Source organism: Helianthus annuus, chromosome 1 (genome assembly GCF_002127325.2).
Source record: "Helianthus annuus cultivar XRQ/B chromosome 1, HanXRQr2.0-SUNRISE, whole genome shotgun sequence".
Lineage (NCBI taxonomy): Eukaryota > Viridiplantae > Streptophyta > Magnoliopsida > Asterales > Asteraceae > Helianthus > Helianthus annuus.
In genome coordinates, this window is record NC_035433.2 from 51,666,355 (window position 1) to 51,687,001 (window position 20,647).

Here is a 20,647-nt window from a genome sequence, read left to right on the forward strand (position 1 = left end):
TAAAACGTGTCTAAACGAGTTCGAGAAACAATCGATCACCAAAACAAAATTTTCAATCCTGGCCTCCACCGTAACTTACGGTGGAACCGTAAGTTACGGTGGCCTATGGTTTAATCTGTTTCTACCGTACAACAGTAGAAACCCACCGTATCATTTTCATCCCCACCGTAACTTACGGTGGCACCGTAAGTTACGGTGGACTCTGTAACAGTCCAGTTTCCTTTTTGCCGTAATTGACACGAAATCTTTCGTATCTTTCAAACCGCTTGTCCGTTTAACCTACCGTTTCTTCCTACGTGATTGTAATTTGATTCTCCATCACATGGAGTTAAAATTCGACGTCCGGCTTAACAAAATTTAAGACTTTTAAGTCTTCGGCTTATTACCCTTTTTACCAAATTTTGACCCATTCACGGTTTTACCAAACAAACGTATTTGTTTGATTCCTATGTCACATAAATCTTGTAATTTCAATGTTGTCTATCTTATTAGGTTCAATTCACGAGTTCATGTATATTCTTGAACCCGTTTGTACTCAAATGCTTATTTTGACCCGTTAAGGGTATTTAAGCACTTCTCCGCATAATTCATAATTATTTATTTCTAGCTTCTTAATTTCGCAATATTTTTCAAATGATCTTCCACCACAACTATATTTATGGTGTGTTTACTAAGGTAATCTATGCAAACCGGGTTTTACCCCTCAACTCATTATTTTACGGCAAGGACTCGAATAGAGTCGTTTGACTAACGTAATACATCTTTCAACTTTTATACTTGTCCTATGTATTTATTTAATCGTAATAATCATTTCCAAACAACTTTTAAAGGTTGTTTGTTCAATTTAGCCTCCAAGGGCGTTTTGGTCCATTTTAGTCTTTTATTAACAATGAAGGACTTTTGAAAGTATATTTGACCCATAATCCCTCTTTTAACCTATGATTTTGTTTGAAAAGTCATTAAGCTTTCTAAACGCTATGTTCATTACTTAAAACATTTGGTTTACTTATCAAGTAACCAAATGTCCATTTGACCTCTTTTAACACTCTTGAACCACATGTTCTAAATGAGTGTTACCCTATTTCACATACCTGGCGCAGATCAATCTATTGACCCGTTTTTAATACCTTGCTTTTATAACCGCTAATTCATGGCGTTGCTAATACCCATTTGACATTTACACCTGAAATAATATAGCTCGACGATAATCATTAGTCGTTATTGTCAAAGGGTGATATTTTTCACCTTTTGACCCATTTGGTCTAAGTGACCGATTATGATGGCGAGATGATATTTATTACCATCTCATCTATATGACTCGCTTCGGTTTACACCGAGTGGTCATTTCACGTATTAATCGTTTTCTTAACGCTTTTTAGCCTATCATGGCTTACGCCTTACAATGACTTTCAAAACAAATAGTTATGGTCAACGCATGACCAATTTACCGTTTTCATTTCTTTTAAACCATCAACACGGTTTCTTGTCATGCTCGACTACCTTGTTCCGTACGTTTACATGTCGGAACATCATACTTAAATTATGTATTTATCTTATTCGTAACTAATACGATAAGAGAATATTCTAACATATAAGACTAGTGTAAGCTATACTTACCTTGCATCCGAATTATGCTTTTTCCTTCATTCTTGATTCGTTTGACCCGCTTCCTTCCCCAAGCCTTTCACCTAGCTCGTTGAGCGTCAAACTATTTTCAACATTTACAAGGTGGTTAGATTAGTCATTAACAATCACGACTATTTCACCTTACTTATTTTCTTTGTCGAAACTATTATTCGACTTCATCACTAGTTAGTTTGACTTTCTAAAGTCAACTACCTTTAATCATATAATATGCACGATCAAGGCAAATCAACATTATGATTGGAACCTGTTTTATCCCATGTCTTATGTAATTAGTCAAACTTGCCAATTACACGTTTTAATTGAATTTCAACACTTTACTTCTCATTTAGGCATTTTATCAAACACCTAATAAGCATACTTCTACACATTTGCTAACTAGTTCACAACTAGTTATTTTTACCAAGATTAACATCAAAATTCAAACTCTCATGTCTAGTGTTCATGAACTACACTTAGTACTAGTATCATAACATCAATATTCATCAATTTAACACTCTAATTCAAGTGTTCATCTTCTTGTCATAAAACCCACTTAGCACACATATGGGTAATCATCAAATTTCTATTTTTCAACACTAGCTTATCAAATTATTAACTAGGGTTGTTCCTAAACATGGATTTCATCACAATAACACTCATAGATTCAACATTCATTCCAGAATTTTGATTATGATTGTTCATCATAATTTCAAAGTATCACTAAATCATAAGATTCAACATACCTTGTGATCCCCACGACTTGGTGATCATTAATATGTGTTCATGCATCGGATTTGGACCAGATTTGACCTTCAATTTGATGGATTTGTTGAAGTTAGGGTTTGAGCTCCCTAAAGCTCTTCCTGGTCGATCCTCACACACGCACACATACTCTTGTGTGTGTGTGTTTGTGTTTTATTTTTAAGTTTATAATTCATTTTCAAGTTACCCGGCTTTGGTCCCTCGTGTTTGGTTAGTTATTAATTAGATTACAACCTAAATTACTTTCAATAATATTCCCACTTATTAACTAGGTTTTACATTTCTAGTTAACTTAGCGGGTTCGGGAATATTTATGACTAAGTTCATTTTAGGTCCCGTTAACTCGGGCCTTTTATCCATTTTATCCTTAAAAGCTTTTTATTTACTTTTTATTAAACATTAGGATTAATTATTTAAATCCTAATATTTACCGGGTAAATTTTACCACTAACGGTACTTTACCCGTCTTTTAATGCTAATGTGATTTGATCACCAAGCCCATTTTCGGGGTGTTACACTTTTTGAGCCCCTATGTTTTACTGGTTTTAACCATTTGAATCCAAAATCAAAAAGTTTGACGTCCTGAGTCTCTAACCGCTCATTCACACCCCCTGTAAAAAAATTCAAAAAACCTTTTGTAAGGCCAAGTTCTCTAAGTTCTCACAACTTATTGGAATTTTCATTTTACCCTAACCATATATATTTGTTAAGATAAAATATATTATTTGGATATAAACAATAATTACTAATAAAGTATCAAATGACATGTACAAGTACTTATAGTATATAACTTAGAAGACTAAAATTACAAGCGGATTATCTAAATAAAATACCAAATTACCTTTAAAACGAACACTAAATGGTTTTTAAAAGACATTACTTTTTTTTTTTTTGCTATTAAGTATATAACATTATATTTCCTTAAGCCGTGTGTAATACATGTGTTCAAAATTTTCTTCCAATTTTAAATTTATGTTACTATCAATATGTTTTCATCTTAAAAAATGGTCCAACTTCCTAATAACATTGAGTTTTAAATATTAAACTTAATTTCGTATTACGCAACTAAAGACATTATCATCATGCTAAATAAAGACATTATATAATATTATAAAAAATTTAATTTGAATATTTAAATGTCAACTACTAATTAAAAAAGTTGTTGTAGACGCTCAAATTTATAGTTTAAAAAACTTTAGTTCTACTTTTTTAAACGTATACTTTATTTTTAATATGATTTTTTTGATATGTAATATTTTCTATGTAATGATGATATTCGTATCTTGTCTCATGATCCATATATCTAAAGATAGTATTTATATGAAAGTATTTATTATATCATTAATATACATTGTAGAATTTAATTACAATTCATTTACCATAACATAACCCGATAACTTATAATTATTTTTAAAAATACTTACAATTTTATGATCATTATTTTTTTATTTTTTAGTGTTACTTTTTTTTAAGACATAATAAAATGGATTATAGTATCTCAAAAGAGAAGTGAAAACTTAGAAAATTATTTTGAATAGCGAAAATATAACTGTTCTTTTGTTTTACTATTTTATCTAAATAAGTCATTTCATTAATAAGGATTATATACAAGTTTATAATTTATTTTTTTTCGTCATTTAACCCGTGTAATACACGGGGTTGTAAGCTAGTATAAACTCTAGAAGGATTCGAGACAAGACGTGCATTACGTGAAATTTAGAAGGCAAGTATGCGCGGAAATTTTATTATACACAATTTTTACAACAATATACGCAAAGTTGAACGCACCATATAGAGTCATAGATGAACCACTAGAATGATATTTACCTAATCAAAACTCATTACAACAACAAATCATACAATATTTGTGATGGATTGGACGCTCAGATGTTTTTAAAAGGGTAGTTCAAAAAATATATATGGTAAATTACACTTTTCGTCCTTTATATTTGTATCGGATTGTAATATATAGCCTTTAACTTCAATAATTACAGTCGCAATCCTTTATTTGTAAAACTCATTACACCCTACGTCCTTTACCACTAATCAAGTTAAAATTTTAAGTTAAGTCTGATCATGTGCCTTGCACATGAGGGTAGACTGGTAATTTTACTCATTTGTTTAAAAAAAACATATATATAAATGCACATATACCTTATCTTCTTCAGAAATCTCTCTCCCTCTTTCTCTCTCTCACTCTTCAACCAACCTCCATCACCGTATCCAACAACCGACACCACTAAATCCATCTAGCAACAACCACCAGCCGTCGTATCTGAATATATTGTTCCTCTTCTTCACCAAGCAAAATTTGATCATTTATTACAGTTTAGATATAATCATAAGCCATAATTTCATCAAAAAACACTCAATTGCAAAATTTAGTTCATCACAATTAGGTTAATCACAATTTATACCTTCAAATCTTTGTTTTTCCTTTCACCGGTGACATTGACGTGAAAATTCTTCTTATCAACAACCTCCGATTCACCGGAGAATGTACGGAAACATTCCGGCAATCACCGACGGTGAAATCACTACCGCACCAGCTACAGCTACAACTACAACTACAACTCCTCGGCGAACCGGTGGACGTTGTACAATGAGGAGACTCCGGTGAGAAATCCGGCACCGGAGGAGCGTGAAATCCAACCGGATTTGACAGATCTCGGAAGGAACATGTTACGAGCTAAATGTGTGGTAGATCCATTTAATCCACCAACGATTAAATCTTTGTACTTCCATGCGATATCCAGACAAAGAAAAATACGTCATGAGATCTTCAAGAGTGCGCCCTCTTTGATATCTTTAGGTCTAGATAACCCGAATGGCGAATTGTATGTAATAACATACGTATATTAAGTAAACATATCATTTCCATATATTGTGATTAATCAGTTGTAATCTCCCAAATATAGGGATTGTATTTCTAGAATATATGGAATGAAAATGAGAGAGGAGGATCATCGATCCTTTTACAATCACCATTGCTTTCATGGTATCAAGAGACCATGACACTCTCTAATTGCCGGATCTCGTTTTCTTCTCCCTTCCTTCCTGATTCTCACACATCACAATCTTCCTCTCTTTCTCCCTCACCATTGAACCTAACATTCTATGCAACTATTTCAAACATCAAAAGCTTTATCCCTTTTACCTCGGAGATGGAGACCGGTCAATACACCTTTTGGTGTGAACTTTCCTGGATCCGTTGTTGCACCTTTTTAGTTCTTGATCATCATCTTGCACCCAAACCCATACTTGCTACTGCACCCTCCTCTTCCTCTAAAGATTCTGATAAGGATAAAGACGCCGTCAAAGACAAAGAAGCATCGCCGACTACTCATGGGAGCGGTTGGATGCAATTGTACTACAATAGATTTATAGTGCGATTGATGTGTGTAAAATGTAAGATATAAATTACATCAAATGAGGCATAAAACTAACCATTTTTTAGTATTAATGTTGGAAAAAGTGTGCTTTTGTCTTCCTTTTGTATTTTCAGGACCAAACGAGCTTAAATGAACAAAAGGAACAAATATACAACAAAAACTAACATAAATACAAAGAAATGGAATAAACGTGGCATGCCCGACCCCTCGACAGCATCTCCCCAAGCAAAAACAAGAAACGGGAGGCTGACCACGGCGCGTGCCCAGCGGACACGGGGGCGTGGTCAGGTGTCTGCAGAAAATGACAAAGCTGTAGAAGCTTCTATTCCCAGCACGGGGGCGTGCCTAACTCAGCACGGGGCGTGGTCAATGCTAAGATTCGCAGAATCTTGCAAATCTTGATAGTACAAATACGCTTCTACACACGGGGCCGTGCTCAGCTTACACGGGGCCGTGTGGAGCCTAATGCAGATAATTGCAATTAATGAAGAAAGAGAAAGATGATGACCACGGGGGCGTGTCCAGCGGACACGGGGCCGTGGCCGGGCTTCTGTTCAGGCTATAAATAGGGGTGCTTGGTTCACTTCAAAGGCATCCCTTGGCAAACCACCTTTCTCCCACTTCACCACCACTAAAACACCCACATCCACCACCATCATCCATCATCCACCTTAGAGTGTGTGTAGTAGTCTCGGGATCCAAGATTGATAGTAAGAGTTCTTGTCAATCAAAGTCCATGTTTGGCTAAGTCTATTACATCACTTGGTGAAGATAAGCATTTAATGTAATACTTTTGATTTTTTAATCTTTTCGCACTTTTTATTTGGTTTTGTATTAATGACTTTAATAACTAGTTTCTTATGTTGAAGGTGAAACTTCTTTATCATTTGTCCGTGGTAGCTTGGCATTACTTTGTTGTCTATATAAAGTAAAAGATTTTCACCATTCATATCTCTACGGTCTATACAGAGATATGTTGGCTACCTGGTCGAGGGTTAAGGGAATGGTATGGTAAGGTTCTTGCCTTGTTTAGTGTATAGATCCTGCAAGGATCTGGGTCAAGCTTACTAGGACCTCCTCCAATACCCACTGGTATTGGATGGCGGGGGTGCGAATGGCTTGATCCCCTCATATGTAAACTACTATTAATACATTAACATGACTATTTGGGATTGTATCCCTGCTGACTCAAACCACTTAGCCGAGGGTAACGTCGCCTTCAAAAGAGGGGCCTACCAATTTACGCATTAATAACTTAATTAATTATCTTCCAATATTCCAACCCTTTGGGATTGTATTGATACGCGCAAAATACAACATATAAATTATATCAATTGTGGCATAAAACTAACCCTTTTTTAGTACTAATGTTGGAAAAAGTGTGCTTTTGTCTTCCTTTTGTATTTTCAGGATTAAATGAGCTCAAATTAACAAAAGAAGCAAAAAGACAACAAAATCTAACATAAATACAAGAAAAGGGACAAAAGTGGATTGCCCGACCCCTCGACAGCATCCTCGCAAGCAAAACAAAGAAAACAGAAGACTGGACACGCCCCGTGCTCAGCGAGCACGGGGCCGTGCCCAAGAAGCAGCAGAAAAGACAAACTAATAGAAGCTTCTATTGCCCACCATGGGGTCGTGCCCAGCGGACACGGGGGCGTGGTCAGAGTACTGCAGGCGCATTTATTGTAATTGCGAATTACAATTAATGAAGAGAGAGAGAGTGTCAGACGGACACGGGGCCGTGCCCAGCGGGCACGGGGCCGTGCCCAGGCTTCTGTTCAGCCTATAAATAGGAGTGCTTGGAGATATTTCAACTCATCCCTTGGCACACCACCTCTCTCACACTTCACCCACCACCATCACAACACCATCATCCACCACCATCATCCATTGTCCATCATAGAGTGTGTGAGTCGTCTCGGGATCCAAGATTGATCGTAAGAGTTCTTGACAATCAAAGGCCATGTTTGCCTAAGTCTCTTACATCACTTGGTGAAGACAAGTGTCTAGTGTAATACTTTTTATTTTCAATCTTTTGCACTTTTTATTTGGTTTTGTATTAATGACTTTAATAACTAGTTTCTTATGTTGAAGGTGATTCTTCCTTATCGTTTGTCCGTGGTGTCTTGACATTATTTTTCTGTCTATATAAAATAAAAGATTTTCACCATTCATATCTCCACGGTCTATATGGAGGTACGTTGGCTACCTGGTTGGGGGTTAAGGGAACGGTTTGGTAAGAGTCTTGCCCTTGTTCAGCGTTTAGAGGTCCTGCAAGGGACCTGGGTCAAATTTAGTAGGATCTCCTTCAATACCCAAAGGTATTGGATGGCGGGGATCCAAACTCTTTGACCCCCTCATAAGTTAAACTACTATTAATACTATAACCCGGCTACTTAGGACTGTATCCCTGCTGACTCAGACTACTTAGTCGAGGGAAACGTCACCTTCAAAAGAGGGGCCTACCATAATTTGCATTAATAACTTAATTAATTATCTTTCAATAATCCGACCCTTTAGGATTGTATCCTTGCTGACTCAAACTACTGGGTTGAGGGTAACGTCACCTTCAAAAGAGGGGCCTACTACAATAACTAAGATAATCTCTTAAACAAGTGCAAAAGTGCGAAAATAATCAAAGGTTACACTATACACGAGTCGGATCCAAGTGATTCATCTTGTCTATCTGTTTTTATTTTTATTTTTATATTTTTCAGCATTTAGTTAGTTTTATTTTCTTAGCTTTAAAATCTTTTCTAACATTTTGATTTGATTAGACGTTGAGGATAAACCGGTACTTAAAGCTCTTGTGTCCTTGGACGACCTCGGTATCTTACCAACACTATACTACGTCCATGATGGGTGCACTTGCCCATATGTGTGCTTAGTGTTAGTAAATATCGTGTTTTATAAATTTAAAACTTGGCTAAAAAGTGTAAAAAGGGATTAAAATATATACCTAAAATATACACACTTGCACGCATCAGTATCATTGCTGACTCAAACCACTGGGTTGAGGGTAACGTCACCTTCAAAAGAGGGGCCTACTACTATAACTAAGATAATCTCTTAAAAAGTGCAAAAGTGTGGAAATCATCAAATGTTACATTAAAGGTGAGTCGGATCCAAGTGATTCATCTTGTCTATCTATTTTTATTTTATTTTTATTTTCAGCATTTTAGTTTTATTTTTCATGTTTAAAACCTTTTCTAAAAATTTTGATTTGATTAGACGTTGAGGATAAACCGGTACTAAAAGCTCTTGTATCCTTGGACGACCTCGGTATCTTACCAACGCTATACTACGCTCACGATGGGTGCACTTGCCCATATGTGTGTTTAGTGTTAGTAGAATATCGTGTTTTATAAATTTAAAACTTGAGTAATGTGTAAAATGGGTTTAAATTATTAATAAAAACATATTACACTCGACATGCATCAAGTTTTTGGCGCCGTTGCCGGGGACACAAGGATTTTAAGAAAGTTAGGAATCAACGGCCTAATCTTTTTTCTTATTTTTCTGTTTTTTTAGGATTTTTTTTAGATTTTTCAACTTCTGTAGAGCTCAGCATGGGGCCGTGCCCGCTGAATACGCCCCCGTGCCCAATCTTTGGTATTGGCAATCCTGTTTTAAGTCAGACAGTAGCTGAACAGGGGGCCGTGCCCACTGAACATGCCCCCGTGCCCAAGCTTTAGTTACTAAAAACAGAATCGTAAGATCCCGATGGTCGGTAATTTCTGACACAAACATGAGTGATACTGATCATTTTTACTTTCGCTCCTCTTATGGTGCATGGTGTCAAATATGTGGCGGATCTCATGAAGATTTAAAATGTTATTTTTTAAATTACACTCCCCACTATTTAGACCCATCGTTTTCTTGTAACCTTAAGATGGGCGAAAGTAAAAAACAATTCCTATCTCTCCCTCGAATGCTCTCAATCATCTCTTCTAGATGATATGATTCTCGAAGAATTATTTCAAATGGAAGAAGTAATTCTCCAATTGATAAAAGAACTTGAGATGGAAATAGACAATTCCTCTCAACACGACAATTAAGGAGAATATTGAGATCGCATGCGGAATCAAACAGCATCATAGTCCCCGAAAGCACCTCTAACTCTTGTGAGGACATGAGCGATAGTCGTCCCTGTGTCGATTGTGCCGTGAAGGACTCACCATCGATGCATACATAGACCTGAGCGATTCGACACATACCTTCTTTAACGAGAGCCCGGATAAGGAGAATAAAGGTTGGTTTCCGCCGATGCATACATAGACCTGAGCGATTCGACACATACCTTCTTTAACGAGAGCCCGGATAAGGAGAATAAAGGTTGGTTTCGCCCACCGGTATTTAGCTTAGGATTCACCCTTTCCGATAACCTCTTGCGTTCTTGTCTAAAACTAGGGAAATTAAGGTACCTCAGGCACTTCGGTGTTGTTCCGTCCAGTAAGGAACCACCCGATCTGGATAAATTCCTTAAAATAAGATAAAACTTCATAAAAACCTCTAGCCACGGGGCCGTGTCCAGGTCAACACGCCCCCGTGCCCACCTGAAGATTTATGTCTGACTTTAAGTCAGAATACGAACAAAAAGTGTCAGATTCTTATCTGACCATCGGGCCGCGTCCAGCCGATACGGGGCCGTGGTCAGCGTGCTGTCATTTTCTATAAATGCAGCAAGATTCCTGAACACTTAGACTCATTCCAAAGACAATGATCTGGTGGGATCTTCACATATACCCTACAAGGTATATTCTAAAGAAGGTTCTCAACAACCATCTTGTCTTTACTACTTTTGTCTATTGCCTTCTTCTTCACTAACTCCTCAAAACTTCCATTAAAGCTTGAAATCTCCATGTTTTCAAGCTTTATTGTGATATTTGTTATGTGTTTAATCAAGGAATCTTGTCAAAAATAAGTTTTGCAACACTGTTTTAAGTTATTTCTGCTCAGAAATGTCTAAAAAGCCAGAAAAATAATTTAAAACTTCAAGATTCCTTGTTTTAAAAACCTGTAGATTGGTGGCCACGGGGCCGTGCTCAGCGAGCACGGGGCCATGGCCGGAGTTACTGTTTCATTAATTTGAATTTTTCGACTTGTTTTCTTAGAATGTCGAGCCAGAATAACGGAACCTCTTCAGCTCACTCAAGGAACAGTCGCAGGGAACGAAGGCCTTCGATCGAAGCAACCCTTGTACGTTATGTATTGGCGCTAAGAGAGGCACTCGACGAGATGACATCCGTAGAAGAAGTCCTAATCGACCGTATCAACTATCTAATGGTGGGGCTAGAAAATAGCTTCCAAGAAATCAACCTTTTGCACCAAAGGTTGAATATTCTTGCAATGCCTCCTATGGAACCGATCTTTCCCCAAGAAGATTAGAACTTGGCACAAGAAGTTATTAATCCCACCGGATGGGACGGCATTCCCCCGAAACCTCCTATTGACGCCTTACAAGAGGTTCCGGTGGAAGTCGCACCTCCTCAACACGAGGAAGACAATGAGCCCGCCTTCCTTCTCCCCCGGGAGATAGAAGAATGGCTCAACGATGTGTGAAGGGGCCCTTTTTCGGAGAATAAGTTCTACAAGCCTTCCGCAACCGAAAGAATCATCTTTTCGGAAATTTTGTTCTTATAATAAAATCATCTAGGCTAGAACTTCTTTGTGGTTTAAGATTTCTTGAATTTTATGACCTACTTATCCAGTTTCTAGTTTGTACTTTTTATTTTCTAGGCATTTTGTATTTCACTCTTGAATGAATGAATGTTTTTAATTGATTAAATGGTGTTTGGATGATGTTGTAATGGTTAAACACACTCGAAAAAGTGGAGGTTACCAAGGGAAAGAATAACCCACACCCCATGCACAAAAACAGAGCTTCCCGACAATTTTCCTTCATTACAGCAAGTTCAGCACGAGGTCGTGCTCAGCCCAACACGCCCCCGTGCCCAAGAATCTATAGAAAACGCCCAACTCAGGTAACTGGAAACGGGGCCGTGTTCGCTGAACACGCCCCCGTGCCCAACCTTCTGTTTAATATGATACTGGCGATCTGAGCACGGGGCCGTGCCCGGACCAACACGGGCTCGTGCCCAGACGCCCAGTAACATAAATTTTGTTTTTAAACACTTTTTTACACATTCAATCAACCTAAAAACTTATTTTTGGGACATATTGAGGACAATGTATAATTTAAGTGTGGGGGGATGTTAAAACCTTGAATTTTGCAAGTCCTAATAACAAGCCTTACACAAAACTCTATTGGAACCGCTAATCACCCCAAATTTTTTCAAAAACTTTTCATTTTTTTTACTTGTCTTGGTTTAATTTGGGAATAACAAGTTCTAAAAAGGTTATATTTTTACAAATTTACAACCGATAGCGTCGTGACAAAAAGAACCAACATAAGAAAATTATGAAACGGCATGACAAATCTAGTTAAAATTTGATTATATATATACTTGATCGCATTATAAACCTATTCCCACAATAAGTGAGTTTTGAGCCTTTATTGAGCATACAAATATACATCTTTAAACTAAATGTTCATTTTTCGTTTCTTGTGTGAATAGCCGCTTGGTTCTTACGACTCTAGAACTTGCCACGACAATACATTCCCAGTCCTTACCAACTTAAACCCAAGTAAGTAAATGATGGAGGCATTAGGACTAACCCATTTTCTTTTCAACACCATTATTTTTCATTTTCTTTATCACCTAACCAAAATCCCCCTAGTTAACCCCTTTGAGCCTAAACCTTTTTGTTTCTAAACCCACAAAAAAAAAAAACACCCTTTACCCACCAAAACCTTTTTCTTTTCAACCCTTTATTTTAGTAAAAAGCTTGGTTTTCTCGTGACGCTCTTAAAAAATGAAGTCTAGCAATAAACAAACAAGTTCCTCAAATAAACTTTGTTTGAAAATGCTTAGTTTGAATAAAAGTCACAAAAACAAAAAGTTTTACGACAACCGACGCTTTTTACGCTTTTAGCCCTTTTTTACTAACCACTAACCCAAAACCACCTACCTTTAACCCAAGCCTAACCCTTCCCCAAGTCCTCTTGATATTTACAAAGGTTTATAGTTAAAAAGGAGGAGGATTGATTGCTTGGAAAGCATATGGTAGAAGTAAGTTCCATGCCGGTCTCGAGTGTTTCACAAAAATACATCTTCGGCGAAGTGTTGAGTGATCTCCCGTGAGGTATGTGAACTTGTGTATAAATGGAATTTTAAAGAGGCATGTTATGCCCAAATAAGTAATTTCTTTTATGAAACGTTCTAAATAAATCATAACGAATAAGATTATAAATAGTATAAAAATAATACCCAATAAAGATCTTGGATTCCCGACACTCAGAACAAGCCCAAAACTTCTCTTCTACCCATTCCATTTGGGTGTGTAAGCCACAAAATAAAGAGTTTTGCTTGAGGACAAGCAAATATTCAAGTGTGGGGGTATTTGAAGTGTGTAAAATGCAACATATAAGTTACATCAAATGAGGCATAAAACTAACCCTTTTTTAGTACTAATGTTGGAAAAAGTGTGCTTTTGTCTTCCTTTTGTATTTTCAGGACCAAACGAGCTTAAATGAATAAAAGGAACAAATATGCAGCAAAAACTAACATAAATACAAAGAAAAGGAATAAACGTGGCATACCCAACCCCTCGACAGCATCTCCCCAAGCAAAAACAAGAAACAGGAGACTGACCACAGCCCGTGCCCAGCGGACACGGGGGCGTGGTCAGGTGTCTGCAGAAAATGATAAGTCTGTAGAAGCTTCTATTCCCAACAGGGAGGCGTGCCCAGCTTAGCACGGGGAGTGGTCAACGCTAAGATTCGCAGAATCTTGCAAATCTTGATAGTACAGATACGCTTCTGCACACGGGGCCGTGCTCAGCGAACACGGGGCCGTGTGGAGCCTAATGCAGACAATTGCAATTAATGAAGAAAGAGAAAGATGATGACCACGGGGGCGTGACCAGCGGACACGGGGCCATGGTCGGGCTTCTGTTCAGGCTATAAATAGGGGTGCTTGGTTCACTTCAAAGGCATCCCTTGGCAAACCACCTCTCTCCCACTTCACCACCACTCCACTACCACTACAACACCCACATCCACCACCATCATCCATCATCCACCTTAGAGTGTGTGTAGTGGTCTCGGGATCCAAGATTGATAGTAAGAGTTCTTGTCAATCAAAGGCCATGTTTGGCTAAGTCTCTTACATCACTTGGTGAAGACAAGCATTTAATGTAATACTTTTGATTTTTTAATCTTTTCGCACTTTTTATTGGTCTTGTATTAATGACATTAATAACTGGTTTCTTATGTTGAAGGTGAAACTTCTTTATCATTTGTCCGTGGTGTCTTGGCATTACTTTACTGTCTATATAAAGTAAAAGATTTTCACCATTCATATCTCTACGGTCTATATAGAGATATGTTGGCTACCTGGTCGGGGGTTAAGGGAACGGTTTGGTAAGGTTCTTGCCTTGTTCATTGTATAGATCCTGCAAGGACCTGAGTCAAGCTTACTATGACCTCCTTCAATACCCACTGGTATTGGATGACGGGGGTACGAATGGCTTGATCCCCTCGTATGTAAACTACTATTAATACATTAACTCGGCTACTTGGGATTGTATCCCTGCTGAATCAAACAACTTAGCCGAGGGTAACGTCGCCTTCAAAAGAGGGGCCCTACCACTTTACGCATTAATAACTTAATTAATTATCTTCCAATATTCCAACCCTTTGGGATTATATCCTTGCTGACTCAAACCACTGGGTTGAGGGTAACGTCACCTTCAAAAGAGGGCCTACTACTATAACTAAGATAATCTCTTAAAAAGTGCAAAAGTGTGGAAATCATCAAAGGTTACATTAAAGGCGAGTCAGATCCAAGTGATTCATCTTGTCTATCTGTTTTTATTTTATTTTTATTTTCAGCATTTTAGTATTTTATTTTTCATGTTTAAAACTTTTCTAAAAATTTTGATTTGATTAGACGTTGAGGATAAACCGGTACTAAAAGCTCTTGTGTCCTTGGACGACCTCGGTATCTTACCAACGCTATACTACGCTCACGATGGGGCACTTGCCCATATGTGTGTTTAGTGTTAGTAGAATATCGTGTTTTATAAATTTAAAACTTGACTAATGTGTAAAATGGGCTTAAATTATTAATAAAAACATATTACACTCGACACGCATTTGCGATTTCGAATGACCTCGACACACAATCCTCAAATCTAAGTCAACCACATATGAAGCTTGGACGATAATCGAAAACATCTTCCAAGATAACAAAAGCTCTCGGGTTCTTCACCTCCATCACAAATTCACTACACCCGCCTTGATGGGTTCCCCAATATATTTGCCTACTGCAAACAACTAAAAATACTAGCTGATCAACTCGCCAACGTCGGTGTTCCAGTGGTTAACGCTCAGTTAGTCCTTGAACTGATCTCTGGCCTCAATGATCAGTATGAACACATAGCCACAATCATTTAGCAACAAGATCCATCACCCACGTTCTATGATGCTCGTTCTAAGCTCATTATGGTCGAATCCTGAAAGGTGGAACAAGCCATTCACGCCACCCAAAATGTTGGAACTACAATGCATATGAATGCCGCAAAACTGTCGGTGACCCAACCTAATTCTGGTGACTATCACTCGGATGGAACCTACGATCGGTACTGCTTGGATGGCTCGCCTGATCGGAATCGGGGAAGGGGTAGGTCGCGTGACCTGGGAAGGGGGCGTGGATATGGTGATCGTGGTAGGGGCGACAGTGCTCCATGTTACCAGACATAAAACTTTTTGTCTACATGGTCTAATTTTTCATATGCATAGTGGCCTAATAATCCATGTTGGTCTTGCCCATATGCTAATCAGTGGCAATCTTAGGCTTCTCCCCCATGCCCATACCCAATTGTCACACCTAGGCCTATCAACAATAATAGTAATGAGCTTCTTGGGCCAAGGACATTTCATGCCCATTACACCGCCTACACACCTACTGATATTGACAAGACTCTTCACACTATGTTACTTAACCTGCCAAACTAACACTTTATATGGACATTGGAGCTACAGGGAACATGAGGTAATTTCCAATCTTTTTTAATAATACCATGCCACAAAATCTTGTCGTTAGAGATGGCTCCACCATTCCGGTTATTAGACATGGCACACAAACCTTACACGCCCCATTCCCACTTCTTCGCCATAACAATGTCCTTTATGCCCCTAAACTCATCAAAAACCTAATCTCTGTCCATCAGTTACTGCTGATAACTCTGTTTCTTTTGAATTTGACCCATTTGGTTTTCTTGTGAAGGATTACAAGACCCAAATCCATATCCTCCAATGTAACTGCAGTGGGGATTTATATCCACTTACACTTGGAACAGGGAGCACTGTTGCTTCTATCTCTTCTTAATTATGGCACCAACGTCTCGGTCATCCAGGACAACCTTCTTAATTAGTTACAATACTCAAATTTTTCAACCATTCGACATTATACATGGTGACTTTTGGACCTCCCCCATTGTTAGTTCAGAAGGGCATTGGTACTGCATTTTATTTCTAGATGTTTTTACCTATTTTTATGGACCTTTCCAATAGCAAAAAAAAAAAAAAAAAAAAAAATTCCCAAGTCTACTCGATATTTAGTCACTTTCACAAAATAATCACCACCCAATTTGAGCGCCAAATAAAAAAATTTTAGTGTGATAATGGCAAAGGATATGTTAACTTCTCCTTTCATCAGTTTTTGAGCTAACATAAAATGTTATATCGTCTCTCTTGCCCTCATACATCCCTTTAAAATTGTAAGGTCAAGCAAAAAATCCGGACAATCAACAACATGGTGTGAAAATTATTGACCCATGCCTCCCTACCCAATATCTTTTGGCACCATGCTCTCGACACTACCACATACATGTTAAACGTTCTACTAGTCAAACACAAAAACAACAAACCCTAACCGAACTATTATATCGTCTAACCCCATCCTATGACCACTTAAAAGTATTCTGATACCTTTGATATCCACTTTCTCCTTCCACCTCCACTCATAAACTAGACAACCGGTCTTACTCGTGTCACTTTCTCGGGTACCCTTCCACCCATAGAGGCTATAAGTGTTTTATCCTTTAAACCAAACAAATCCAACTTTCACGTCACGTGGTGTTTGATGAAACCATTTTTATTTTGGCAACATTATCTCTCCTCCACCTCGTACGACTTTGTCAACACACCTTTCCTACCTCATCTTTGGTCCATTGTCACACCCACCTCAGCCCAAACCTCATCCACGACCCAGACGCCACCTGCCTAAACCCCACCCTCACCCGCCTTGTCACCAACCAATGCCATTTCCCCATCGGCCAAAACCACATCGGCCCACACCTCACCCACTACCCAAACGCTCATGACCTAGATTCCCACACTCACTTAATTTTAACATCAAGCCTATTCCCCTTACAACATTGCCCAACCCGATCCCTTCATCCCTACCTCATAACAGTTCCGCACCTATCCAACATTCTCACCTAACCTGGACCATGTGCACCAATTCAATGGATGGTATTGTTAAACCAAAACGCCACCTCAATCTCCATACCTCAACAATCATTCTCGTACCCAAAAACCCGATCGATGACTTGTCCATACCAGAATGGCACAATGCCATGACTAACAAATTTCATGCTCTTGTTAAAAATGAGACTTAGGAATTGGTACCTTGACGTGTGTGGGTGTGGGTATATTTTTAGATATATTTTAAGCACTTTTTACTCGCGAATCAAGCTTTAAATTTATAAAACATGATATAATACTATCACTCTACACACGTTATGGCAAGTGCACCCATCATAGACGTAGTATAGTGATGGAAAGATACCGAGGTCGTCCAAGGACACAAGAGCTTTTAATTCCGGCTTATCGTTAACGTCTAATCTAACCAAATTTTTTATAAAAGTTTTAAAAGATAAACTAGACAATAAAAATATCAGGAAAACAAATAGACAAGAAGGAATCACTTGGTTCCAACTCATCTTTTATGTATCCTTTGATGATTTCTGCACTTTGGGCTTTTTAAGAGATTATCTTAGTTATAATGGTAGGCTCCCTTCCAGGCGACGTTACCCTCAACCTAACCTATTGGTCTGAGTCAGCAGGGATACAGTCCCGCAAGGTCGGGTTATTGAAAGACAATTAAGTAAGTTATTAATGCGAAAAGTGGTAGGCCCCTTCCAGGTGACATTACCCTCAACCTATTGGTCTGAGTCAGCAGGGATACAGTCACGCAAGGTCGGGTTAATGTTTTTATAGTTGTTTATAGATAAGGGATTACAAGCTGTTCTTACTTATCCCGATTTCATGGTATCTGCCTCAAGGGAAGTCCTACTAAGCTTGAATCAGGTCCTCGCAAGATCTATACACTGAATGAGGCAAGAACTTTACCCAAACACCCTTCTAACCCCCTTCCAGGCAGTTAATACACTTTATATAGAACGTAAAGACACGAATGCATGAATCAACAAAACATGAATAAATGATTAAGTAAAGTTCACCTTCAATATAAAAAACTAGTTATTAAAGTCATTAATACATACCCAAATAAAAAGTTGCCAAAGATTGGAAATAAAAAGTAATACATAAAAGATTTGTCTTCACCAAGTTATGTAAGAGATTTAGCCAAGCATGGCCTTTGTTTGACAAGAACTCTACGATCGATCTTGGATCCCGAGACTACTACATACTCTAAAAGATGAAATACGGATGATGGTGGTGTGTGTAGGTTTTGTAGTGGTGGTGGACTGATGGCAAGTGTGAGAGAAGTGGTTTGCCAAATGAAACCAAGCACCCCTATTTATAGCTGGAAACGGAGTTTTCACACGGCCCCGTGGCCTTCAATTACTCTCCCTTCATTAATTGTAGATGTCAGGTCTTGTACTAACACGCCTCACGGTGGTAGAGCACAGCCCCGTGGTGATTGTACTTGCTGTACTATCTCAGATGCTGCGAATCTTAGAGTTGACCACTGCCCATGTTGATTTGGCATGGCCCCGTGTTAGTTTGTCTTTTACTGTTGTCTTTTTCTGCAGGGAATATTGACTGGGTACGACCCATGCCTGGTAGGCACAGCCCCGTGCCTAAGCTTCTGTTTTTGTTAATTTTGTCGGTTTGGATGTGGATGCGGGTTCGGCAAGTCATGTCAATCCTTCTTCTTTGTATTTGTGTTGGTTTCTGCTGTTAATTTGTTCCTTTTGTGCGTTTAAGCTCTTTTGATCCTGTAAATTAAAAGTAAACAAAGAAACATGCTTTTTCCAACATTAGTACCGAAAAAGGGTGATTTTACGCCTTGTTTGATGTAATGTATATGTTGTATTTTACGCACATAATACCCCCACACTTGAATTTTTATTTGTCCTCAAGCAAAACTCTATAATATGGCTTACACACCCAAACGGAATCGATAGAAGAGAAGTTTTGGGTTTATCTTTAGAGTGTCGGGAATCCAAGTTCTAAATTTATTTTATTTTTATTTTATTTACAATCTTATTCGTCATGATTTATTTAAAACACATATTAAGAAAAAATATTTATTTTGGGTATAGCATGCCTTTATAAAATTCGATTTAGTTATATACAAATTTACACACCTCACAAGTCCTCACTCAACACTCAGCCGAAGTTGTTTAAGTGAAAATGCTCAGACCCGGTGTGGAACTTACATCTACTATAGGCTTGACAGACAATCAAACCTCCTCCTTTTTGACGTGTAATCCTCGTAAATATCAAGAGGGCTTTTAAAAGGGTAGGTTTTGGCTCGGGTAGGTGTGTTTGGGTAAAATGGTGAAAAGCGTAAAAAGTATCAGTTTTCCATTGCTTTATGGCTTAGCAAAAAAAAAGACTTTGGCTACTGGTCACTGGGCACGGGGGCGTGCCTGGTGAACACAACCCCGTGGCCAAAGTTCCAGTAACGTGTTTTAATAGAAGACTTACAGTATCATGAGCACGAGGGCATGCCTAGTGGGCACGGTCCGTGTCACTTCCTCTGAGGAGAAAATTTTTCATTAGACATGTGGGCACGGGGGCGTGCCTGGTGGACACGGCCCCTTGGAAAAGTCTGTGTCAGTTAAAAATTTGGTTTGTGTTGCTTGGCTTCTGTTTTCTAGGCTTGGGGACCACTATGCTAAGTGTGTCCAAGCCTCCCAAGGTACCTGTAAGCTACAGTCCTACCGCAATACAATAATTCAACACAACATGAGAACTTCCTAAATTACGAGTGTTTAAGTTGTTCAACCATCACCACATCAAAAGAAAAGAAAAATGCAGGAAAGTAAATTGTTTAGAGAAGTAAATTGTTCATCGGGACGCAGCCCGGAAGATACGAAATTGTTTAAAGATCATAGAAAGATAACCTGAAGGATAGCCTTGCCGCCTACCACCACCATTGCCTAGTCCGAGTCCATGTCCTCGCCTTCCTTCTCCTCCTCCTCATCTCGAAACGCCATGTGCTCCCGGATATAGGTGATATCGTTTTGCATGTTGACGATGTTACATTCCATGCTTCTGATCTGGCTTCTTGAGCTTTGTCCTAAACTGTAGGCATTCTTCGATACCTAGAGGGTTTCCTGCATAATATTATATATATTGTGGAGGTTAGGAAAATCTCCTTCGCCTTGAGAAGAGGAGCCCAGAAAGGATCTGGAGTGTCGAGGACGGTTGGGGTCATATTCGATTGCAAGGATTTCAGTTGGGTCATTTGGGTTCTAAACCCGGCCACGTGCATCCTTGAAGCACATGAGCCCATTGTTGCAATCGATGATGAGGTTCAAAC

At 38.5% G+C, this 20,647-nt stretch overlaps 1 long non-coding RNA gene across 1 annotated transcript; it reads right to left on the reverse strand.

Moving 5' to 3' along the window:
• Positions 1-404: 404 nt before the first annotated feature.
• LOC118482685 lies at positions 405-2,642 on the reverse strand. The gene is made up of 2 exons (XR_004868755.1): positions 2,370-2,642; positions 405-1,708 (listed from the first exon to the last, which is right to left on the reverse strand). It is a non-coding gene; the product is annotated as an uncharacterized LOC118482685 (long non-coding RNA).
• Between the last annotated feature and the right edge of the window lie 18,005 nt (positions 2,643-20,647).